At 45.3% G+C, this 26,647-nt stretch overlaps 1 protein-coding gene across 2 annotated transcripts in view; it reads left to right on the top strand.

Moving 5' to 3' along the window:
* Nucleotides 1-26,647, top strand: part of OTUD7A (OTU deubiquitinase 7A) — a 231,530-nt gene that overhangs the window by 84,701 nt on the left and 120,182 nt on the right. For both annotated transcript variants that reach the window (XM_067471243.1, XM_060755795.2), the window contains exons 2-3: nucleotides 4,908-5,052; nucleotides 16,078-16,145. The gene's annotated coding sequence lies outside the window, so the exon portion shown is untranslated. The remainder of the gene's footprint in view (nucleotides 1-4,907; nucleotides 5,053-16,077; nucleotides 16,146-26,647) is intronic.

The following is a 26,647-nucleotide window of genomic DNA, read 5'->3' on the forward strand; positions in this document are numbered from 1 at the left end:
GAATACAACTCCATTGGTGTGTTGCTTATAATTCTTCATTGTTAGAATAAACTACCCTAAAATAAAGCAGAGCATCTAAAAACAAACAGGATACAAAACAGAGCATCCAAAACCAAACAGGATAGAAAACAGAGCATCCAAAAACAAACAGAGCATCCAAAACCAAACAGGATAGAAAACAGAGCATCCAAACCCAAACAGGATAGAAAACAGAGCATCCAAACCCAAACAGGATAGAAAACAGAGCATCCAAACCCAAACAGGATAGAAAACAGAGCATCCAAACCCAAACAGGATTGAAAACAGAGCATCCAAACCCAAACAGGATAGAAAACAGAGCTTCCAAAACCAAACAGGATAGAAAACAGAGCATCCAAACCCAAACAGGATAGAAAACAGAGCATCCAAACCCAAACAGGATAGAAAACAGAGCTTCCAAACCCAAACAGGATTGAAAACAGAGCATCCAAACCCAAACAGGATAGAAAACAGAGCTTCCAAAACCAAACAGGATAGAAAACAGAGCATCCAAACCCAAACAGGATTGAAAACAGAGCATCCAAACCCAAACAGGATAGAAAACAGAGCTTCCAAAACCAAACAGGATAGAAAACAGAGCATCCAAACCCAAACAGGATAGAAAACAGAGCATCCAAACCCAAACAGGATAGAAAACAGAGCATCCAAACCCAAACAGGATTGAAAACAGAGCATCCAAACCCAAACAGGATAGAAAACAGAGCTTCCAAAACCAAACAGGATACAAAACAGAGCATCCAAACCCAAACAGGATAGAAAACAGAGCATCCAAAACCTAACAGGATACAAAACAGAGCATCCAAAAACAAACAGGATACAAAACCAACAGGATACAATACTCACTTCCCACCGAAGTAAAATCTGCTCCGTCCCTCCTATCGTTTAGGAAGAAATTGAAGTTGTGGTTCTGTGACCAGGCTTTTGGACAACAGACATATGGATATGGAATAGATTCAAATGGTGATTTTAATGAATGTTTTACTAATTGTTTTAATTGTTATTATATTGCTCTGTTATATGTAGTCGCGTCGAATTGCTGCCAAATGTAAGCCGTCCTGAGTCCCCCTTTGGAGGTTGAGAAGGAACGGGATAAAACAATTGGAAATAAATAAAAAATAAACAAACAGTTCCAGCCCAGGTTACCGTTTATTTATTACCGTCCAAACGTATCTTCCCCTACGAACCATTAAAGACTTTAAGATCTTCCAGGGAGGCCCTGCTCTCGATCCCACTGCCTTTGCAATCGCGTCTGGTGGGACAAGAAACAGGGCCTTCTCCATAGTGGCCCCCCGTCTTTGGAACTGTCTTCCCTAGGGCTGGGCAACCACGGAAAAATTTGTTTCTAAAATCGATTCATTTTTTTGGAGGGTTTTGCGTTTCGATTTTTAAAAGAATTCCGACATTTTTCTTTTAAAAAGTTCGATATTTACGAAATTTCGTAAATTACAAAACAATACGAAACAATTACGAAACAATTACGAATCTATTTGTTAATGGTGGACGCGACCGCGCAATATGCTAAAAAACCTCCAAATGGGACAGGGAGAACTTCCGAAGCTTCCCTCTCCCTCTGTTGTTGACTGTTGGTGTGATATTTATAATTTTTTTTTCACTGATTAAACACACAACAACTATAAAACTTGCCCCAGACATGCGGAAATAATAACGAAACGATTTCAAAACGATAACGAAACGAATACAAAACAAATTCGAAACAATTACGAAACAAATTTAAAAATTCGTTTCGTTTTTTAGTTGCTCCTGAATGGTTCGTTATCGCTTCGTTATAAAAAAATAATGAATTTTTAACGAATTACGAAATTACGAAATGAAACCGCCCAGCCCTACTCTTCCCAAAGAGGTTAGATCTGCTCCCTTCCTCCTGATCTTCCGGAAGAAACTGAAATCTTGGCTATGGAATCAGGCGTTTGCAGATTAGATGGACTGCACTCGTGAAGACAAATATTTTTTTGGACCACAATTTTGGATTGAGCTGGATGATGTTTTTAACTTGGCGAACTGTTTTTCATGTTTAATGTTTATGGAAGCTCTGTCAAACTGACTACATGCTAGCAGACTGAAGGTGAACCCGGCGAAGACTGAGATTCTCTGGCATGGCCGCCCGGCAGGACTGACTCCTCCATTACCCACCTTCGATGGTGCCGCCCTATCTCCATTGACCTCTGTTAAGAGCTTAGGTGTCATCCTGGATTCTCAGCTGACAATGGAAGCTCAGGTCGCTGCTGCCAGCAAACAGGCCTTTGTCCACCTACGACAAGCGAGGCAACTGGCACCCTCCCTATCTGACGCGGCTCTGGCAACAGTCATCCATGCCACGGTCACGTCTAGGCTGGACTATTGCAACGCCCTGTATGTGGGCCTTCAGATGTCTACGACCTGAAAGCTTTGTATTGTTCAGAATGTGGCAGCCAGGCTACTCACAAGAATGCCCATGAAATGCCACATAACACCAGTGCTGCAACATTTACATTGGCTTCCAACTGAGTACCGTGGCCTGTGCAAGATGCTAGTTCTGACCTTTAAAAGTCTTTACGGCCAGGGTCCATCGGGGGATGCCTGGCTCGAGAGCAGTACGTGTGAAAAAGATCTTGTCGTCCTCGTGGACAACAAGTTAAACGTGAGCCAACAATGTGATATGGCGGCAAAAAAAGCCAATGGGATTTTGGCCTGCATCAAGAGGAGCCGAGTGTCTAGATCTAGGGAAGTAATGCTACCCCTCTATTCTGTTTTGGTTAGACCACATCTGGAATATTGTGTCCAACTCTGGGCGCCACAATTCAAGAGAGATATTGACAAGTTGGAGAGCGACTAAAATGATAAAAGGTCTGGAGAACAAGCCCTATGAGGAGCGGCTTAAGGAGCTGGGCATGTTTAGCCTGAAGAAGAGAAGGCTGAGAGGGGATATGATAGCCATATATAAATATGTGAGAGGAAGCCACAGGGAGGAGGGAGCAAGCTTGTTTTCTGCTTCCCTGGAGACTAGGACGCAATGGAACAATGGCTTCAAACTACAAGAGAGGAGATTCCATCTGAACATGAGGAAGAACTTCCTGAGAGCCGTTCAGCAGTGGAACTCTCTGCCCCGGAGTGTGGTGGAGGCTCCTTCTTTGGAAGCTTTTAAACAGAGGCTGGATGGCCATCTGTCAGGGGTGATTTGAATGCAATATTCCTGCTTCTTGGCAGGGGGTTGGACTGGATGGCCCATGAGGTCTCTTCCAACTCTTTGATTCTATGATTCTATGATTCTACCTTAGGGACCGCCTCTCATTCTCCCATCATCGGAGGTTGCAACGACCAGCCCAACGCGACTTACTCCATATACCGGGTCCTAGAGAAGTGCCCTTGGAAAGGACCAGGCGCAGGTGGGCTTTCTCCATTTCTGCCCTTCCTGCCTTGTGGGATTCCTTGCCGCCCTACGTGAGAGCCACGCGTGACTGAGGGCCTTTTACTCTCGCACTTAAGGCCTGGCTTTTTACTAGAGCATTCGATCTCTGTTAATTTTTAATTTTTGTATGTATGTATTTTATCTTTTATAATTTAGCTGTAAATCGCCTAGAGCATTCTCGGACGGAGGGCGATTAATAAATAATTAAAGATGATGATGATGATGATGATGATGATGATGATGATGATGAATCCGGGCAGAGCACGGATTAGCTCTTTCTGTCAGCTCCCGCTCCCCATGCGCGAACATGAGAGAAGCATCCCACAAGGATGGTAAAAACTTCAAAACATCTGGGCGTCCCCTGGGCAACGTCCTTGCAGACAGCCAATTCTCTCACACCAGAAGTGACTTGCAGTTTCTCAAGTCACTTCTAACACGACAAAATAATAACAACAACAAAAAAAAACCCAGCAAGGCAAATGTTGGTAAAATCAAGGTTTGCTATTTGGATGTTTGATTGATTGCTTTTTGGATGTTTGATTGGAATATTTTCAACCTGTGGATGGTTGAATGTGTGGATGCAGAGACCATGAATAAGGAGGTCTGACTGCATTTCATATTGTTAATACACTTTTGCTTTAGGACAGTGTTTCTCAATCTGGGAGTCGGGAACCTTGGGGGATCGCAAGGGGGTGTCAGAGGGGTCTCCAAAAACCATCGAAAACACAGTATTTTCTATTGGTTGTGGGGCTCTGTATGGGAAGTTGGCCCAATTCTATCATCGGTGGCGCTCAGAATGCTATTTGATTGTAAAGGAATGATAAATCCCAGCAACTACAACTCCTAAACATCAATGTCTATTTTCCTCAAACTCCACCAGTGTTCACATTTGTGCCCAATTTGATCCAGATCCATCATTGCTTGAGTCTACAGTGTTCTCTGGATGTAGGTGAACTACAACTCCCAAACTCAAGGTCAATGTCCATCAAACCCTTCCAGTATTTTCTGTTGGTCATGGGAGTTCTGTGTGGGAAGTTTGGTTCAATTCCACCGGTGGTGGAGTTCAGAATGCTCTTTGATTATAGGTGAATTATAAATCCCAGCAACTCCAACTCCCAAATGACAAAATCAACCCCCTCCCCAACCCCACCAATATTGAAGTTTGGGCGTATTGGGTACTTGTGCCAAATTTGGTCCAGTGAATGAAAATGCATCCTGCATATCAGATATTTACATGACGACTCATAACAGTAGCAAAATTACAGTTGTGAAGTAGCAATGAAAATAATGTTATGGTTGGGGGTCACCACAACGTGAGGAACTGCATTAAGGGGTTGGGTCATTAGGAAGGTAGAGAAACACTGGTATAGATGGATATACATAGTGGTTAGAGGCTGGCAGGTTACAGGATCCCAGCCTGTGCAAAGGATTTATGCTAACCAGAGTTTCTGTTTCCTTGCAGATTCCTCAGGGGACACAAGTTACTCAGACATCCATCTGATGCACACAACTGTGACAACAATGAACTGTCTTCTTTACCAAAAACCAGCAGTATAAGGTCCATCTGACTCAGACCCTGTGGAACTATTGCTTGAAATCTACAGAAAGTAAGTCAAATTAACCATGTAAATATTGCCTTAATCCTTTTGTAACGATTTTGGGGCATCAGTGAGGTTGAGTATGATAAAAAGCTGACGTTGTTCAACAAGAAGATCAGATATGTAAATAAATGTATTCTATATAAATAAAACTGCTCCACCTTCCGTACAGCAGCCCTTATTTCTCATGCCAGGAAGGGAATGCTCAAGATCCTGCAAGGAAGACTCCAGCAAGACATGGAACGAGAGTGGCCAGATGTTCAAGCTGGGTTTAGAAAAGGCAGAGGAATGAGAGACCAGATTGCCAATATCCGAATGCTGGAGAATGGAGAAAGGCAGGGAGTTTCAGAAAAACATCTACTTCTGCTTCATTGACCATTCTAAAGCCTTTGACTGTGTGGATCATAATAAATGGTGGCAAGTTCTTGGTGGGATGGGCATCCCAAGCCCCCTTCCCTCTCTCCTGAGGAATCTGTACAAGGACCAAGGAGCAACAGTCAGAACTGACCACGGAACAACAGACTGGTTCAACATTGGGAAAGGCATCCGGCAAGGCTGCATCCTCTCACCCAACCTTTTTAACTTGTATGCAGAACACATCATGCGAGGATGTGCGGGGCTTGAGGAATGCAAAACTGGGGTGGAAATGGCTGGAAGAAACATTCACAACCTCAGATATGCAGATGACACCACTCTGATGGCCAAAAGCGAGGAGGAGCTGAGGAGCCTTCTAATCAAGGTGAAAGAAGAAAGTGCAAAAGCTGGGCTGCAGCTAAACATCAAAGAAACCAAGATTATGGCAACAAGAATGATTGACAACTGGAAAATAGAGGGAGAAACCGTGGAGGCCGTGACAGGGTTTGTGTCTCTAGGTGCAAAGATGAGTGCAGATGCAGACTGTGGCCAGGAAATCAGAAGACGCTTCCTTCTTGGGAGGAGAGCAATGTCCAGTCTCGATAAAATAGTAAAGAGTAGAGACATCAGACTGGCAACAAAGATCCATTGCCTAGTCAAAGCCATGGTCTTCCCTGTAGTCACCTACGGATGTGAGAGCTGGACCAGAGGGAAGGCTGAGCCAAGGAAGAGAGATGCTATTGAGCTGTGGTGTTGGAGGAAAGTGCTGAGAGTGCCTTGGACTGCGAGAAGATCCAACCAGTCCATCCTCCAGGAAAGGAAGCCCGGCTGCTCACTGGAGGGAAGGAGACTAGAGGGAAAGCGGAAGTCCTTTGGCCACCTCATGAGGAGACAGCAAAGCCTAGAGAAGGGAATGATGCTGGGGAAAGTGGAAGGCAAAAGGAAGAGGGGCCGACCAAGGGCAAGATGGATGGATGGCATCCTTGAAGTGACTGGACTGACCTTGAAGGAGCTGGGGGTGGTGACGGCCGACAGGGAGCTCTGGCGTGGGCTGGTCCATGAGGTCACGAAGAGTCGGAGACAACTGAACGAATGAACAGCAACAACATATAAATAAAAATGTAATGTTCGTTTGTGGGATTAACATAACTCAAAAACTACTGGATGAATTGACACCAAATTTGGACACAAGACACCTCTCAGGCCAACAAGTGACCATCACGCATAAAAACACTGAAAAACACAGCAGAAAAGACTTTAAAAGCCTAAAAAAGCAAAACGTTGCTACAGCACATGTGAAAAAATACTCCCCTGGCAAACAAAACACACAATAGCATATCCACACCCTCTTCCGGACTACAGCTCCCAGCATCTCCTAGAGCAGGAGTCCTCAAACTTTGTAAACAAAGGGCCAGATCACAATCCCTCAAACTGTTGGAGGGCTGGATTATAATTTGAAAATATGTACACTACACATATCTTATTTCCATCCTGTGCCCGGTCCTGTTCAACATCTTTATTAATGACTTGGATGAAGGGCTAGAGGCAGGATCATCACATTTGCAGACGACACCAAATTGGGAGGGATAGCCAAGACTCCAGAGGACAGGAGCAGGATTCAAAACGATCTTGACAGATGAGAGAGATGAAGGGCCAAAACTAACAAAATGAAGTTCAACAGGGACAAATGCAAGATACTCCACTTAGGCAGGAAAAATGAAATGCAAAGATACAGAATGGGAGACGATGCCTGGCTTGAGATCAGTATGTGTGAAAAAGATCTTGGAGTCCTCGTGGACAACAAGTTAAACATGAGCCAGGAATGTGATCTGGCAGCAAGAAATGCCAATGGGATTTTGGCCTGCATCAAGAGGAGCCTAGTGTCTAGATCTAGGGACGTCATGCTCCCCATGCTCTTTTCCGCTTTGGTTAGACCTCACCTGGAATATTGTGTCGAATTCTGGGCACCACAATTGAAGGGAGATATTGACAAGCTGGAATGCGTCCAGAGGAGGGCGACTAAAATGATAAAGGGTCTGGAGAACAAGCCCTATGAGGAGTGGCTTAAGGAGCTGGGCATGGTTAGCCTGAAGAAGAGAAGGCTGAGAGGAGATATGATAGCCATGTAGAAATATGTGAGAGGAAGCCACAGGGAGGAGGGAGCAAGCTTGTTTTCTACTTTCCTGGAGACTAGGACGCGGAACGATGGCTTCAAACTACAAGAGAGGAGATTCCATCTGAACATGAGGAAGAACTTCCTGACTGTGAGAGCCGTTCAGCAGTGGAACTCTCTGCCCCAGAGTGTGGTGGAGGCTCCTTCTTTGGAAGCTTTTAAACAGAGGCTGGATGACCATCTGTCAGGGGTGATTTGAATGCAATATTCCTGCTTCTTGGCAGAATGGGGTTGGACTGGATGAAGGCCCAGGAGGTCTCTTCCAACTCTTTGATTCTATGATTCTATGAAAAAAACAAAAAGATGCTACAGAGCATGTAAAAAAAAAAAAAAAAAGACTCCCCCGGCAAACAAAACACACAATAGCATATCCACACCCTGTTCCAGACTACAGCTCCCAGCATCCCCTAGAGCAGGAGTCCTCAAACTTTTTAAACAGAGGCCAGATCACAGTCCCTCAAACTGTTGCCGGATTATAATTTGGAAAGAAAAAAAAAAGAATTCCAATGCACACTACACATATCTTATTTGTAGTACAAAAAAAAAAACACTTTAAAACAATACAATAATTAAAATGAAGAACAATTTTAACTAGCATAAACTTATCATTTCAATGGGAAGTGTGGGCCTGGTTTTGGCTGATTTTTTTTTTGTCGTGTCAGGAGCAAGTTGCTTCTGGTGTGAGAGAATTGGCCGTCTGCAAGAACGTTGCCCAGGGGACGCCTTGATGATTTGATGTTTTTATCATCCTTGTGGGAGGCTTCTCTCATGTCCCCGCATGAGGAGCTGGAGCTGATAGAGGGAGCTCATCCGCCTCTCCCCAGATTCAAACCTGCGACCTGTTGGTCTTCAGTCCTGCCGGCACAGGGGTTTAACCCACTGCACTACCGGGGGGTTTGGCTGATGAGATAGGACTGTTGTTGTTGTTGTTGTTGTGTGCTTTCAAGTCATTTCAGACTTAGGTTTGACCTTGAGTGAGGGCCGGGTAAATGACCTTGGAGGGCTGTATCCGGCCCCCGGGCCTTAGTTTGAGGACCCCTGCCCTAAAGAGTCTACTGAACAAGCCAGTACCTGCCGCATACCAGTACTGCCATCTGTTGAGGAGCTACGAAGGTGGAGGCATTACTTTTCATTCAACCCTCGTACTTTGGTAATTCATAATTGTTTTATGCACAGGGAAATATAGAAGCTTTTAGATCATTTTAATCTGCCAAACCCATGTTATATTTTGCATATAGTTGTGCAGCTAGGATTCAACTAAGGGAAAGAGTGGGTGCAACGTGCAGACAATTGACAAGCACACCTGCAATCCGCCAAGAGATTAACAATCAGATTAAAAGTCGGAAGTCATCATCATAATCATTTAATAACTTATTAATCGCCCTCCATCCGAGAATGCTCTAGGCGATTTACAGCTAAATTATAAAAGATAAAATACATATATACAAAAATTAAAAATCAACAGAGATTGAATGCTCTAGTGAAAAGCCAGGTCTTAAGTGCGAGAGTAAAAGGCCCTCAGTCACGCATGGCTCTCATGTAGGGCGGCAAGGAATAATTCCACAATAAGGCAGGAGGGGCAGAAAGAGAGAAAGCCCACCTGCGCCTGGTGCTTTCCAAGGGCACTTCTCTAGGACCCGGTATATGGAGTAAGTCACGTTGGGATGGTCGTTGCGACCTCCGATGATGATGGGAGAAGGAGAGGCGGTCCCTAAGGTACGATGGACCCAGACTAATCTGATCTCTTTCTTCGATAGAGCTACAAGCTGGGTAGATGCGGGAAATGCCGTGGATGTAGCGTACCTGGATTTCAGTAAGGCCTTCGACAAGGTCCCCCATGACCTTCTGGCAAGGAAACTAGTCCAATGAGGGCCAGGCAAAAGTACGGTGAGGTGGATCTGGAATTGGTTAAGTGGACGAACACAGAGAGTGCTCACTAATGCTTCCTCTTCATCTTGGAAAGAAGTGACAAGTGGAGTGCCGCAGGGTTCCGTCCTGGGCCCGGTCCTGTTCAACATCTTTATTAACGACTTAGATGAAGGGCTAGAAGGCAGGATCATCAAGTTTGCAGATGACACCAAATTGGGAGGGATAGCCAATACTCCAGAGGACAGGAGCAGAATTCAAAACGATCTTGACAGATTAGAGAGATGGGCCAAAACTAACAAAATGAAGTTCAACAGTGACAAATGCAAGATACTCCACTTTGGCAGAAAAAATGAAATGCAAAGATACAGAATGGGGGACAATGGCTGGCTCGAGAGCAGGAAGTGTGAAAAAGATCTTGGAGTCCTCGTGGACAACAAGTTAAACATGAGCCAACAATGTGATGTGGCAGCAAAAAAAGCCAATGGGATTTTGGCCTGCATCAATAGGAGCATAGTGTCTAGATCTAAGGAAGTAATGCTACCCCTCTATTCTGCTTTGGTTAGACCACATCTGGAATATTGTGTCCAATTCTGAGCACCACAATTCAAGAGAGATATTGACAAGCTGGAATGTGTCCAGAGGAGGGCGACTAAAATGATCAAGGGTCTGGAGAACAAGCCCTATGAGGAGCGGCTTAGGGAACTGGGCATGTTTAGCCTGAAGAAGAGAAGCCTGAGAGGAGACATGATAGCCATGTATAAATATGTGAGAGGAAGCCACAGGGAGGAGGGAGCAAGCTTGTTTTCTGCTTCCTTGGAGACTAGGACGCGGAACAATGGCTTCAAACTACAAGAGAGGAGATTCCATCTGAACATTAGGAAGAACTTCCTGACTGTGAGAGCCATTCAGCAGTGGAACTCTCTGCCCCAGAGTGTGGTGGAGGCTCCTTCTTTGGAAGCTTTTAAGCAGAGGCTGGATGGCCATCTGTCAGGGGTGATTTGAATGCAATATTCCTGCTTCTTGGCAGAATGGGGTTGGACTGGATGGCCCAAGAGGTCTCTTCCAACTCTTTGATTCTATGATTCTATGATTCTATGACCCTGGCCGTAAAGAGTTTTAAAGGTCAGAACTAGCATCTTAGACAGGCCACGGGACTCAGTTGGAAGCCAATGTAAGTGTTGCAGCACTGGTGTTCTATGGCATTATTTCATGGGCATTCTTGTGAGTAGCCTGGCTGCCGCATTCTGAACAGTACGAAGCTTTCGGGTCGTAGACATCGGAAGGCCCACATACAGGGCGTTGCAATAGTCCAGCCTAGACGTGACCGTGGCATGGATGACCGTTGCCGGAGCCTCTTCAGATAGTTAGGGTGCCAGTTGCCTCGTTTGTCAGAGATGGAAAAAGGCCTGTTTGCTGGCGGCAGCGACCTGAGCTTCCATTGTCAGCTGCGAATCCAGGATGACACCTAAGCTCTTAACAGTGGTCGATAGAGATAGGGCGGCACCATCGAAGGTGGGCAACGGAGGAGTCAGAGCAGCTGGGCGGCCATGCCAGAGAATCTCAGTCTTCGCCGGGTTCACCTTCAGTCTGCTAGCACGTAGCCAGTTCGACAGAGCTTCCAGACATAGGGTGAAATTTAGGGCTGGGCGGTTTCATTTCGTAATTTCGTAATTCGTTAAAAATTCGTTATTTTTTTTGATAACGAAGCGATAACGAACCATTCAGGAGCATCTAAAAAACGAAACGAATTTTTCAATTCGTTTCGTAATTGCTTCGTATTTGTTTCGAAATCGTTTCGAAATCGTTTCGTTATTATTTCCGCATGTCTGGGGCAAGTTTTATAGCTGTTGTTTGTTTAATCAGTGAAAAAAAATATATAAATATCACACCAACAGTCAACAACAGAGGGAGAGGGAAGCTTCAGAAGTTCCCCCTCTCCCATTTGGAGGTTTTTTAGCGTATTGCGTGGTCGCGTCCGCCATTAACGAATCGATTCGTATTCGTTTCGTATTGTTTCGTAATTTTACGAAATTTCGTATATATCGAACTTTTTTAAAGAAAAAATTCGGAATTCTTTTAAATATCGAAACGCAAAAAACCCCAAAAAACGAATCGAGTTTAGAAACAAATTTTTCCGTGGTTGCCCAGCCCTAGTGAAATCGTCTGGAATTTATTTATTTATTTACTTTACTTGTATACCGCACTCTCTCAGCCCGTAGGCGACTCAGTGCGGTTTACAGCCAGGACAATATACAGGTGCACAACATTAGCATTTAAAACAGTAACTAAATCAACTACGTCAATATAACAATACAACAGAGCATCAATATAACATCTAAACATCTATATAACTAATCCATCACGTCTCAACAGTAAAATCATATCCGATCTCCTCGTCCATTATTCCAAGTTCCAAGATCAATTGTTGGTTGCACTGCTTAATTAAACGCCTGTTCAAAGAGCCAGGTCTTTACTCTTCTCCTGAACACCAGCAGGGAGGGAGCCGATCTAACGTCTGCGGGAAGGGCGTTCCACAGCCGAGGGGCCACCACTGAGAAGGCCCTGTCTCTCGTCCCCAACAGCCGTGCTTGTGAGGCTGGCGGGATCGAGAGCAGGGCCTCCCCGGACGATCTTAATGCGTTCGGACAGATAGGTCGGGCCAGAACCGTTTAGGGCTTTAAAGGCTAAAGCCAGCACTTTGAATTGAGGTTGCTCCAGGCTCCAGGCGCAGAAGGAGTTGGGTATCGTCTGCATGTTGAAGAGAAGAGGAGAGAGAATTGCACCTTGGGGGACCCCACATAGGAGGGGGGATCTATCGGAGACTTGATCCATGTACTCCACGCGTCGACTCCGGTTCCAGAGAAATGAGTTGAACCAATTGAGGGCCTGACCACGAACTCTGGACATGGCAAGACGGTGTCAAACGCTGCGGTAAGGTCGAGAAGTACCAGTAGCACGGATCCACTGTTGTCAGACTGGCGACGGAGTTCATCCGAGCAGGGTATAGGGTTACAGCCTGTGCTGGATGGGGTCGCACTCCCCTTGAAGGCGCAGGTTCACAGCTTGGGTGTGATCCTGGATTCATCGTTGAGCCTGGATCCCCAGGTTTCAGCGGTGACCAGGGGAGCATTTGCACAGCTTAGGCTCGTGCGCCAGCTGTGCCCGTACCTTGGGAAGTCTGACTTGGCCACGGTGGTACACGCTCTGGTCACATCCCGCCTTGACTACTGCAACGCTCTCTACGTGGGGCTGCCCTTGAAGACGGCCCGGAAGCTCCAGCTAGTCCAGCGCGCAGCAGCCATGTTACCAACAGGAGCAGGACGCAGGGAGCATACAACGCCCTTGTTGTTCCAGCTCCACTGGCTGCCGATCTGCTACTGGGCCCAATTTAAGGTGCTGGTGTTATCCTACAAAGCCCTAAACTGTTCCGGCCCAAAATACCTTTCGGACCGCATCTCGGCCTATGATCCCATGAGGACCTTGAGATCGTCTGGGAAGGCCCTTCTCTCGATCCCGCCTGCTTCACAGGCACGTCTGGCGGGGACGAGAGAAAGGGCCTTCTCGGTGGTGGCCCCCCGGCTGTGGAACACCCTCCCTGTTGACATCAGACAGGCGCCCTCCCTTATGTCCTTCCGGAAGAGCCTGAAGACATGGCTATTCGAGAAGGCATTTAACTGAGTGCTACAGTAACTGGTAATGACAACTGGAACGGAATATGGACTACGAGATTGGTTATGATTCTACGATAAGACGGAGCGGATTATTTTAGTGTAATTAGATGATTGTGTATTAGTGATATGTTGGTTTTTGTCGTTGTAGCTTATTGTAAATTGTTTTTTATATGTTGTACACCGCCGCGAGTCGCCCTAGGGCTGAGAGCGGCGGTTAATAAATGCAGCAAATAAATAAATAAATAAATCCGTAATGGCAACCAAGACTGTCTCCGTCCCATGACCCGGGCGAAAACCTGACTGGAAAGGGTCCAGGCCAGCTGTGTCATCCAGGAATTGCAATTGTCCCAGTACAGCCCGCTCTATCACCTTGCCTAAGAATGGCAGATTAGAAACAGGACGGTAATTGGCAAGTTCATAGGATCCAAGCTAGGTTATAGTCTCGAGCCATTCAGCGTGATGGTAATTTCATGTAACAGAATGCTCTCAGAACCATCCCTTGAGGAAAATTGCATAATCTTTATTTTATTTGAACGATAATCAGATGCTGCATTGAACATTGTGAATGGCTCTCCCCCCCCCCCAATTGATTTGTTTTCCTCTTTAATTTTAACCATCTTGGTCCTGAGCAGCCTCCCTCCACTCCTCCGTTACTACTATCTATTGTGATCTATCTCTGCACAAATCTCTTTGAGCCTGTGGAGCGGTGCGCAGCTGGGAGCCTTTCTGCCATGTGTGGCTACAAATCACAGAAGCACATCAATCCAGACAAAGAGCGCCTGCTTCCCAGGGAGGAGCGGAATTGTTTCTCCTGCTTGGACCCCATGCTCTTCAAGCAAGTGGGGAAGAGCGAGCAATCAAGAGCCGTAATCAGGCATCGGGGCTTTGCAGTGTTTTGAAGCACAAATACTTCCAAATGCAGTAAACACTCCAGTGCCTCCAGTAGTCACAGGTCCCATTGTTCCCTTCAGGAAAACAGCTTTCTTTGGAATGTTTTTTCCCCCCATCTTTCTTTCTAAGATACAGCATTTTGTTTTTGTCCAATTTCAATCTGTGCCATGTGTATAATGGCCAGGAAATTGCTTTGCACAATGCATGGTGTGTATTTGGTGAAACAACAGTTGCCACCTGTTGCTGAGTGAAGTGGAGGCCGTAATTCCTCCTCCTATGTCTCACCAAATCAAATGCTCCGAATGGCTTGTTTAGCTCAGCGGTCAATAGAGGTCATCTAGAAGAATCACGCAGCCATCCACGTGTTGCTGAACGGAAAACGGAATGTGAAAGCCAAAACCAAGGTCACAACAATATCTGTCATAGAACTCCAGTATGCTGATGACAACGTCGTCTATGCACATTCAGAAGAAGACCCACAAGCACCTTCGCAGAAGCATATGAGAAGCTCAAACTGTCATTGAACATCGAGAAAACCAAAGTGTTCTTCCACTATTACAGGAGTTTTAGGACGGTGATTAGTATCTATTTGTGTATTTCCCTGTTTTTGTCTTTTACTGTTGATATGGTCAGTGGACTAATCAATCATCTTTACCCCTCTCCAAAGTGCTCTTCAAGTAGTCATAGAATCATAGAATCAAAGAGTTGGAAGAGATCTCATGGACCATCCAGTCCAACCCCATTCTGCCAAGAAGCAGGAATATTGCATTCAAATCACCCCTGACAGATGGCCATCCAGCCTCTGTTTCAAAGCTTCCAAAGACGGAGCCTCCACCACACTCCGGGGCAGAGAGTTCCACTGCTGAACGGTAGGGCTGGGCAACCACGGAAAAATTTGTTTCTAAAATCGATTCGTTTTTTTGGGGTTTTTTGCGTTTCGATTTTTAAAAGAATTCCGAAATTTTTCTTTTAAAAAGTTCGATATTTACAAAATTTTGTAAATTGCAAAACAATTATGAAACAATTACGAAACAATTATGAAACAATTACGAATCGATTCATTAATGGCGGACGCGACCACGCAATACGCTAAAAAAGCCTCCAAATGGGACAGGGGGAACTTCTGAAGCTTCCCTCTCCCTCTGTTGTTGACTATTGGTGTGATATTTATAATTTTTTTTCACTGATTAAACAAACAACAACTATAGAACTTGCCCCAGACATGCGGAAATAATAACGAAACGATTTCAAAACAATAACGAAACGAATACAAAACAAATCCGAAGCAATTACGAAACGAATTTAAAAATTCGTTTCGTTTTTTAGTTGTTCCTGAATGGTTCGTTATCGCTTCGTTATAAAAAAATAACAAATTTTTAACGAATTACGAAATTACGAAACGAAACCGCCCAGCCCTACTGAACGGCTCTCACAGTCGGGAAGTTCTTCCTCATGTTCAGATGGAATCTCCTCTCTTATAGTTTGAAGCCATTGTTCCGCGTCCTAGTCTCCAGGAACTTAATTTTAAGGCAATGTTGTCTGCTCTGAAGAGACCAGGAAAGCATCCCTTAATTTAAGCTCAAAACTGACCAAGAAGCCATGAGGTCATCTCTTCTTCACCTGGGGTTCAAAGACTGTTTCCCATGGAGTCTTTCTGACCTTCTCATTAATCTTTCCTTGGCTCTCTCTGAGCAGAGACCTAATCTCATATCACGGGGTAACTCCCCATCCTTCCTCTGAAGGCCAAGAAGGCCATGAAGGCCAATTTTCAAGAGAAACGGAATCCCAAACACCCTCTATCTCTTCTGCAGCTGCTCTCTGATCTATGGCCTACATTTCTGTCTGTGTTTCAACCTGATCACATACAGACTCGGTGAAAAATCCATCATTCCCTTTATCCTCCGAGGCAGAATCCCCGGCATCTTGGTGCTGAACCCCAACAAGAGCCTTCTCAGTGGCTGCTTCTCCCTTTGTTCTTTCTTTCTTTTTAAAATTGTATGCCTTTAAATATTTTGTTATTAAACCTGTTGCTTTAATATGATGGTTTCTAACTGTGTTTAATATTCTGTCGTTTAGGTTTTTGCTGATTCTGCTTGTGACCCACCTTGCGTCCAGTTCTGGGAGTAAGGTGGCATATCAAATAAGTAAGTATAAGTATGTAAATAAACAAATAAATGTCTATATAGAATCATAGAATCATAGAATCAAAGAGTTGGAAGAGACCTCATGGGCCATCCAGTCCAACCCCATTCTGCCAAGAAGCAGGAATATTGCATTCAAATCACCCCTGACAAATGGCCATCCAGCCTCTGCTTAAAAGCTTCCAAAGAAGGAGCCTCCACCACACTCCGGGGCAGAGAGTTCCACTGCTGAACGGCTCTCACAGTCAGGAAGTTCTTCCTCATGTTCAGATGGAATCTCCTCTCTTGTAGTTTGAAGCCATTGTTCCATTGCATCCTAGTCTCCAGGGAAGCAGAAAACAAGCTTGCTCCCTCCTCCTCCCTGTGGCTTCCTCTCACATATTTATACATGGCTATCATATCTCCTCTCAGCCTTCTCTTCTTCAGGCTCAACATGCCCAGTTCCCTAAGCCGCTCCTCATAGGGCTTGTTCTCCAGACCCTTGATCATTTTAGTCGCCCTCCTCTGGACACATTCCAGCTTGTCAATATCTCTCTTGGATTGTGGTGCCCAGAACTGGACACAATATTCCAGATGTGGTCTAACCAAAGCAGAATAGAGGGGTAGCATGACTTCCCTAGATCTAGACACTAGGCTCCTATTGATGCAGGCCAAAATCCCATTGGCTTTTTTTGCCGCCACATCACATTGTTGGCTCATGTTTAACTTGTTGTCTACGAGGACTCCAAGATCTTTTTCACACGTACTGCTCTCGAGCCAGGCGTCACCCATTCTGTATCTTTGCATTTCATTTTTTCTGCCAAAGTGGAGTATCTTGCATTTGTCACTGTTGAACTTCATTTTGTTAGTTTTGGCCCATCTCTCTAATCTGTCAAGATCGTTTTGAATTCTGCTCCTGTCCTCTGGAGTATTGGCTATATCATCTTCCTTTCCTGCAACTAGACATATGTCAGTCATAGTTTTAGCATTCGGCAAGCTTGTACAGTTTACAGTTTTGCCCAGTGTGGAAAAACTTATTGAACCACTTAGTATTATTCAAGCAATATGAATTTTCTTGTTAGCGTTTCATATTCAGATTAACCGGACAAAGAATAATATGTTTATGACTTGTCATGACTTCATTTCCCTTATAGGTTTCTGTAGGGAAAATGTTTATGTGGTTGTATAATGAAGATAATGCATTTATGACAGATATTTCAGTTTTTTGAAGGAAGCATGTAGAACAGGCATGGGAAAACTTCTGTCCAAGTGTTTTGGACTTTAACTCCCACGAAAGGCCCCTTCCTTTCCCAGTCAGCTTTACACACGAGGCCTTCAACCTGGGACTTCCTCTCATCGAAGTTTCTCACACCAGGCCTTCTCAAACTGAGGCCTACTAACACATTGAGGCCTTTCACCCACTGAGGCCTTCTCACACTAAGGGCTCTCTCAAAGTCAGGTCTTCTCCCACTGAGGTGAACTAACACTGAGGCCCTTATCATAGCGAGGTCTACTAACACACTGAGGCTCTCTCAGAGACCTCTCTCAGACTGAGGCAAACTAAAACTGAAGGCTCCCTCAGACTGAGAGCTACTAAGCTATAGTTACACCTGCTTATAAAAAGGATGGGGAGCACAATTCAAAGTCTTGGTTTTGACCTATAAAACCCTATACAGCTCCGGCCCAGAGTACCTGTCCGAACATATCTCCTTCTATGTCCCACCTTGGAGTTTAAGATCTTCTGGGGAGGCCCTGCGCTCGGCCCCACCTTTATCACATATGGGCCAAACTTCTCATATAGAACTCCCATGACCTGGAAAGGTTTGGTGGGCATTGACCTTGAGTTTGGGAGTTGTAGTTCACCTACATCCAGAGAGCACTGTGGACTCAAACAATGATGGATCTGGACCAAACTTGGTACAAATACTCAATATGCTCAATTATGAACACTGGTGGAGTTTGGGGAAAATAGACCTTAACATTTGGGGGTTGTAGTTGCTGGGATTTATAGTTCACCTATAGTCAAAGAGCATTCTGAACCCCACCAACGATAGAATTGGGCCAAACTTCCCACACAGAACCCCCATGACCAACAGAGAATACTGTATTTTCTGATGGTCTTTGGCAACCTCTCTGACTCCTCCAAGTGCCCTGACCCCTAGGTTTAGAAACATTGACCTAGGGACCTTTTGACACAGGTTTGTAGTAAATTGAAGCTTGGAAAGTGATTGAGATTACTAGTATGCCTACTGACTCTAGCTCAGTGTTTCTCAACCTGGGGGTTGGGACCCCTGAGGGGGTCGCGAAGGGGTGTCAGAGGGGTCACCAGAGACCATCAGAAAACACAGTATTTTCTGATGGTCATGGGGATTCCATGTGGGAAGTTTGAGCCAATTCTATCGTTGGTGGAGTTCAGAATGTTCTTTGATTGTAATGAACTATAAATCCCAGCAACTACAACTCCCAAATGTCAAGATCTATTTTCCCCAGACTCCACCAGTGTTAACGTTTGGGCATATTGAGTATTTGTGCCAAGTTTGGTCCAGATCCACCATTGCATAAGTCCACAGTGCTCTCTGGATATAGGTGAACTACAACTCCAAACTCAAGGTCAATACCCACCAAACCCTTCCAGTGTTTTCCATTGGTCATGGGTGTTCTGTATGGCAAATTAGGTTCAAATGCATTGCTGGTGCAGTTCAGAATGCTCTTGGATTGTAGGTGAAGTTTAAATCCCAGCAACTACAACTCCCAAATTACAAAATCAATCCTCCCCCAACCACACTAGCATTTACATGTAGGTGCATTGGGTATTTGTGCCCAGTTTGGTCCAGTGAATGAAAATATATCTTGCATATCTGATATTTACATTATGATTTATAACAGTAGTAAAATGACTGTTATGAAGTAGCAACAAAGCAATGTTATGGTTGGGGGTCACCACCACATGAGGGACTGTATTAAGGGGTCACGGCATTAGGAAGGTTGAGAACCACTGCTCTATCTCACTCATCAGTGGGTCTGCCGTTGTCGAGACTAGCGATATGAATCAGGCCCACACAGGTATACGTAAAATATATTCCATTATCTTCCTAGAAACACGGTCGTGCTTGCCTTTCCCCAGCTCTGACTGTAGGTTCCATTAGCTTCCTACAGACGGTTCCCAGTGAGTCACGGCCGCATACTGGTCTGATTGTTCTTTCCTCAGCAACGGGATGGATGGTACAGGCAGCTGGCATTAAGTTGCTGAACATCTATCGCTTCGCCTGTGCTGAGAACAACCCCATCATTGTGCGCAGGAAATTGGATTTCCTACGTCTTCAGAAAAATCTCCGAATGAAATATGCATAAGGGGATGGATTCAATATTGTACCACGGCCACGGTATTCTTTTTTAATATGATGCCTCATGCCTTTTGATGTGGACTTCCTAAAGGCATCTGCTTAACCCTTGGGACAAGCAGGATGCCGGCCCGTTCGTCTTATTTTCTATCCAAATTACGTTATTGCAAAATTGCTATTACAGATTAGGACACGGTCAAAAACTGAAAATGCTTGGAAAGCAAATCCATCTTTTTTCAGGCTACACTTAGGCGATCCCTCATAGCTCAAGGATGATGGCCCTCCAAATGCAGTGTCTTAGCGGTGGATACATGCTGTGGAGCCCTATTCTTGATCCACATGCTCTTCCACAGTGGGTACATTGGTTTCCAGGTGGAAGGTGGTCCCAGTCAGGGTTGACTTGACATGTCTTCCTCCTCTTAGTATGTTTCTTCTTTTCACCCTCAATTTGTGAATTCTACAGCACTGCTGGTCACAGCTGACCTCTAACTGGAGTGCTCAAGGGCCAGGGCTTCCCCCGGTCAAAGCACTGGCACCTCTTAGACTACGCAATCACACGCGCCAGAGATCGCCGTGATGTGCTCCTCACAAGAGCCATGACAGGTGCTGATGACTGTTGGACCGACCACAGGCTAATCCGATCCACGATGGCTATCAAGATCACCCCCAAGCGCAGACTCCAAGGAAGAAAGACAAGGCGCAAAATGAACACCCAAGCCCTTCAGGAGCCCTCCAGATGAGCCCATCTCCAAACAGCACTCAAGGACCATCTACCCACAGTAAAACCCGAAAATGTTGAGGAACATTGGAACAAACTGAAGACCTCCATCATCCAAGCCTGCGAAGAAACTATTGGATACCAAGCCAAGAAACATCAAGATTGGTTTGATGAAAATGACATCGAGATCCAACAGCTAATTGATAAGAAAAGGAAAGCCTTCCAAACATGACAGAGAGACATCAACTGTGCTGCTAAGAAAAAGATCTACGCCAGCACAAAAGCTGAGGTCCAAAGAAGGACAAGAGAACTCAAGAACATCTGGTGGACAAAGAAGGCTGAAGAAATCCAACACCGGGCAGATACCCATAATGCTCAAGGATTTTTCAAAGCCACAAAGGTCATCTATGGACCAAGAAACCATGGCATACAGCCTCTACGCTCATCAGACAGAACCAAACTCCTGAAGGACCAAAACTCAATTGCACTACGTTGGAAAGAACACTACCAAAGCCTCCTAAACCGCAGCTCCAATGTGGCCGAAGAGGTCCTCTCACAAATCCCGCAACAACAAACCAGGGATGAGCTTGCAGCACTGCCCAGTTTGGAAGAAGTCAGCAATGCCATCAGCCAACAGAAGAATAACAAAGCCAGCGGACCGGATGGGATCCCTGCTGAAATCTTTGAAAAGGGAGGACCCGAGCTGACACACCAACTCCACCAGCTCATAGAAAAAGTGTGGGTGACTGAGAAAATCGATGTCGGGCATCCGGACAACGTGGCCGGTCCAGGAGAGTTAATGGCGGAAAACCATCGCTTCAATGCTGGTGGTCTTTGCTTCTTCCAGCACACTGATATTTGTCCACTTGTCTTCCCAAGAGATTTGCAGGATTTTCCAGAGGCAACGCTGATGGAATCATTCCAGGAGTTCCATGTGACATCTGTAGATAATCCATGTCTCGCAGGTGTGTAGCATGGTTGGGAGGACAATAGCTTTATAAACAAGCACCTTGGTCTCCCTACGGATGTTCCGGTCCTCAAACACTCTCTGCTTCATTCCGAAAAATGCTGCACTTGCAGAGCTCAGGCAGTGTTGAATTTCAGTGTCAATGTTGACTTTTGTTGAGAGGTGGCTGCCAAAGGAGCGGAAATGGTCAACATTTTCTAATGTTCCCCCATTAAGCTGTATTTCTGGCATTGGAGAGGGATTGGCTGGTGACTGCTGGAACAGCACTTTCTGGATGATTAATTATAAGTCGAGCTTCTCGTAAGCTTCTGCAAAGGTGTTTAGAGTGGCTTGTAGGTCTTCTTCTGAGTGCACACAGACAACTAATACTATAGAGTTAAACTAATACTATAGAGTTAAATACCCTTTTTTCTTTAAAAACATCACGTTAAATACTAAACACTTGGCCCACAACCTGGCGCCTCCTTTTTCTTCTGTCTACCTGTCAGAGACCTAAACAACTTGGACTAACACCACATAATTAGGATCAACCATCCTCTGGTTCATTCAGCCACCAACCGTACTCAGTTAGGATGAAAAAAGAAGGGAGGGGAAAAGGAAACGTGATGCCTCTCCTCCTCTTTCTCTCTCTGCTCTTGGTGCTCACAGAGCCTCGCTGTCTTGCTTTGGAGACTTCTCTCCAACCCAGCCTTGTTTCCATATTGAGGGGCCGTGGGGGGGGGGGGGGTTCCTGGCTGGAAGGAAGGAAAGTGGGGAGAGAAGGCTTGTCGCCTTACTTGGTCAGGTGGATGGAGGACTCCCTCCCCCTTTATTTATTTTATTTATTTATTTACAGCATTTCTACCCCGCTCTTCTCAACCCCGCAGGGAGACTCAGAGCAGCTAACAATAGCAACAATTTGATGCCGCAATAATTACAATTATAAAGGCAAAATAAAATCATACAATACAATACAAGAGAGGAGATTCCATCTGAACATGAGGAAGAACTTCCTGACTGTCAGAGCCGTTCAGCAGTGGAACTCTCTGCCCCGGAGTGTGGTGGAGGCTCCGTCTTTGGAAGCTTTTAAACAAGGGCCGGATGGCCATCTGTCAGGGGTGATTTGAATGCAATATTTCTGCTTCTTGGCAGAATGGGGTTGGACTGGATGGCCCAGGAGGTCTTTTCCAATCTTTGATTCTATGATTCTATGATTCTAATACATTAAAACAACATTAATTATCCAATCATAAAGGCATTTCCATTATAACAACTGTCTGCTCCAATTCACTGTTCAGGTGCCGTTATATCCATTAGCCAAAAGCCTGGTTCCACAATCACGTCTTCATTCTTCTGAAAGAAAGGAGGGAGGACGCTGATCTAATTTCGCTGGGGAGCGAATTCCACAGGCTGGGGGGGTCACCACCGAGAAGGCCCAGTCCCTCGTACCCACCAGCTGCATTTGTGAAGCTGGTGGGACTGAGAGTAGGGCCTCCCTGGCAGATTTTAGACTACGAAGTGGAACGTAGAGGGAGATACGTTCAGACAAGTAAGCTGAGCCAGAGTCGTATAGGGCTTTATAGGCCAAGACCAGCACTTTGAATTGTGCTCGGAAATGGACCGGCAGCCAGTGGAGTTGACGTAACAGGGGGGTGGTATCAGGGCCGTAGCCAGAAAAAAATTTCGGGGAGGGTTGACAATTTTGGCGGGGGGGGGGGGTGGAAAATTTCGGGGGGGGGTGAACATTTTGGGGAGGGTTGAAAATTTCGGGGGGGGGGGGGGGTTGAAACCTGCCTCCTAGCTCACACTGAAGCAAAGAGCACAGCAGGGAGCAGAGCAACCTTCAATAGCCTGCAGCTCCACCCCTGTCAACCACCTCCACCAAGTCTGGCCCCCTTAATGAGAGCATTCAACACACACACACCCAACTTGGTTGCTTCACTACATCGGCTATTGCTGCAAGTAATGACAGTGTGAATAAATTGCCAATATTTGCCTGAGATAGTGCTTGCAGTTCTGGAGGGAATCTTGATTTTTTGCATCTCATAGACTTAGCATGGGGATTTGGTTAACCAGTTAAAATTCATGAGAAAACCAGTTTTTTTAAAAAAATCTGAAACATTTCGGGGGGGGGGGTTTGAACCCCTAAAACCACCCCCTCGCTACAGGCCTGGGTGGTATGCTCCCTGTACGAGGCTCTAGTGAGCAATCTGGCTGCCGCCCGTTGGACTAGTTGAAGTTTCTGAACAGTCTTCAAAGGCAACCCCGCGTAGAGTGCGTTGCAGTAATCTATTCAGGATGTAACCAGAGCATGGACCACCGTGGCCAGATCAGACTTCCCAAGGTACGGGCGCAGCTGGCGCACAAGCTTTAACTGTCCAAAGCCTCTCCTGGCCACTGCTGAGACCTGGGGATCCAGGTTCAGCAATGAATCCAAGATCACACCCAAGCTGCGAACCTGCATCTTCAGGGGGAGTGAAACCCCATCCAACATAGGCTGTAACCCTATGCCCTGTTTGGTCTTTCAGCTGACCAGGAGAACCTCTGTCTTGTCTGGATTCAATTTCAATTTGTTAGCCCTCATCCAGTCCGACACAGCAGCCAAGCACCGATTCAAGGACTGAACAGCCTCCTTAGTAACAGGTGGAAAGGAGTGACAGATTTGGATGTCATCTTCATACAGATAACACCTTACTCCAAAACTCCAGATGATCTCCCCCAGCGGCTTCATGTGGATTTTAAATAACATTGGGGACAGTACTGAACCCTGAGGGACTCCACAAGACAACAGTTGTGGAGTCGAACAGGTGTCACCCAGTAGCACCTTCTGAGACCGACCCTCCAGGAAGGACTGGAGCTAGTGCAGAACAGTACCTCCAAGTCCCATTTCTGTGAGGCGTCCCAGAAGGATATCATGGTCAACAATATTGAAGGCCACTGAGAGGTCCAGCAGAACCAACAGGGACACAACTCCCCGTGTCCAGCTCCCGGCGTAGATCATCTACTAAGGCGACCAAGGCTGTTTCAGTGCCATGTCCTGACTTAAAGCCAGACTGTGCTGGATCTAGATAATCAGTGTCTACCAAGAACCCCTGGTGTTCCTCCTGCACACACAACACACTTTGCTCCAGATCCTCCCTCTCTCTTCCTTCTCCCTTCCTTTTTCTCTACTACATGCTCTCTCTCTTCTTCCTCCTCCTCCTTTTACCCCTGACAGCCTTGCAGCAACTTGCCCTTCTGACCTTCTCCTCCTCCTCTTTTAACACACGCAAGGATAACTAGAGGCATGAAATACTAGAAACACAAGAGAACCCCTATCCAATCCAGCCCCATTCTGCTAGGCTGGAAGGCGCAAGCCAAGCCCTTGCAACACAGATCCACCCAGGTCCAGGGGTGAGATTCAGGGGAGACAATTGACCAATACCAGAGGTTAGCAAACTTTGGTTTTCCAGTGTTGCCATTCCTCTATGCTCATTGTAATGTATTGGCCTACCTTAAAGGGTTGGTGTAAAGTCAGAAAACAGGCTCAGCTTGCAAAAGCTAAGGAGAGCTAAGGGGTGATCAGGGAGCCTCTTAGCCAGAAGGACAGACAGATTGGCTGATGGAATTGGAGGGAAAAGCTTAGAAACTGGAGATGGACGGAGCCAGAGACAAAGGAAAGAAGCTGAGGCAGCCATTTTAGTGCAGTTAGGAGTTTGGTATTGAAGAAAATAGTCAGGAATTTTGAAGGGGGAAGGAAGGAAGGGATTTGAGAACTGCTTGTTATATGAAAGATACCTCTTTGCAGATAATAGTTAATAGGCCTCTATAGTGATTAGAGTGCTGTGAGAGGAAGGGAGATTCCAAAGGTTTAAAAGATCCTGTTTGCATTCCTATGTGTGGAACTTTGTTTTAAGAAACTCAAGATAAAAGTACAATCCTCTGTACGAAGTGAAGCCTGACAAGTTATTTGAAACCCTTACGTATATTGACTCTTCAAAATATTCCTGTTTTATTCCAACTGAAGTCTTTGTGTGGCTTTTTAAACATTCCATTGAAGGAGGTGGCCTATGGAACAATAAAAAGGTGATAGTAAAAGCAACCTTAAAGAAATAATTGGTGGCAGCAAAGGCAAAATATAATATACAGTGGAGGCTTTCCACTGTCCAGCCTTGTGTGAGTGAGGGTGCGTGTTTCTCTGATTCCCTCATGCCCTTGCCTTGGGCCAAACCTTGTCGTTTTGCCCTTTGTCCTCCCTCTTGTGTCTTGTGTGTGGTGGTGCCTTGTTGTTGCACTCATTATGGGATTCTAGAGACGTTTAAATCAGCGTGTTCCCAACTCTTCCAGGTGTTTTGGATTTCAAACCTGATGTTTTGGTGCATAATTTGTAACACCATAACATAATGTGATGTTTAATAGGCTTTTCCTTAATCCTTACTTATGACCCAACATTTTCACTTATCCAATGTTCTGCCGGCCCATTTATGTTGGATAAGTGAGACTCTATTGTAGTTTTATACTATCACTAGCTGTCCCCTGCCATACGTTGCTGTGGCCGTCTGTTGATCTGGAAAATAAAGTAATGAGAAAGTGTTGGTTTCTAATATATGTAATTTCTTTATGCTTGTGAGTAAACAGTACTTCTTGTTGTTTCTTTCTCAGTGTTGATGTGGAGAGTGTCTGGTTTGCCTACTCTGAAACATGCAACGTATCATTGACCACCTTTCAAATCTATGATACTATATCTCTCTGTGTGTGTGTGAATCATATATATCTATCTATATCTATGGCTGGATGGCTCTTTGTCAGGAGAGCTTTGAATATGTTTTCTTGCCCTAGTGAAGGGAGTTGGACCGGATGGTCTTAAGTATTTTCTGTTGGCCATGGGGATTCCGTGTAGAAAGTTTGGCCCAATTCTGGGGTTCAGAACGCTCTTTGATTGTAGGTGAACTATAAATCCCAGTAACTACAACTCCCAAATGTCAAGGACTATTTTCCCCAAACTCTGTGTTCATATTTGGGCATATTGAGTATTCGTGCCAAATTTGGTCCAGATCCATCGTTGTTTGAGTCCACAGTGCTCTCTGGATGTAAGTGAACTACATCTCCCAAACTCAAGGTCAATGCCCACCAAACTCTTCCAGTATTTTCTGTTGGTCATGGGAGTTCTATGTGCCAAGTTTGGTTCAAGTCCATCATTGATGGAGTTCAGAATGCTCTTTGATTATAGGCTAACTATAAATCCCAGCAACTACAACTACCAAATGACAAAATCGTAATTTTTCGAGAGATGGTCACTCCTTGTGTTGTGAGACGTTTTGTTGCCAAAATTGGTGTGATTTCGTTCATTGGTTCTTTTGTTTTTAAGGTACTCATTATGCACAGAGCATTTATATTTATATATATATATAGACTAGGGAAATGAGCAACTCTTTGGTGCAGAAATAAATGGTTATGTCAGGCATGTTGTCAGGTTGCTTCTGGCCTTGATTGTGATGCAACCGGGAGACATGTAGTGCTGCAATGAGACCAAGCCTCTCAA

This window comes from Anolis sagrei, chromosome 9, assembly GCF_037176765.1.
Source record: "Anolis sagrei isolate rAnoSag1 chromosome 9, rAnoSag1.mat, whole genome shotgun sequence".
NCBI classification, from domain to species: domain Eukaryota; kingdom Metazoa; phylum Chordata; class Lepidosauria; order Squamata; family Dactyloidae; genus Anolis; species Anolis sagrei.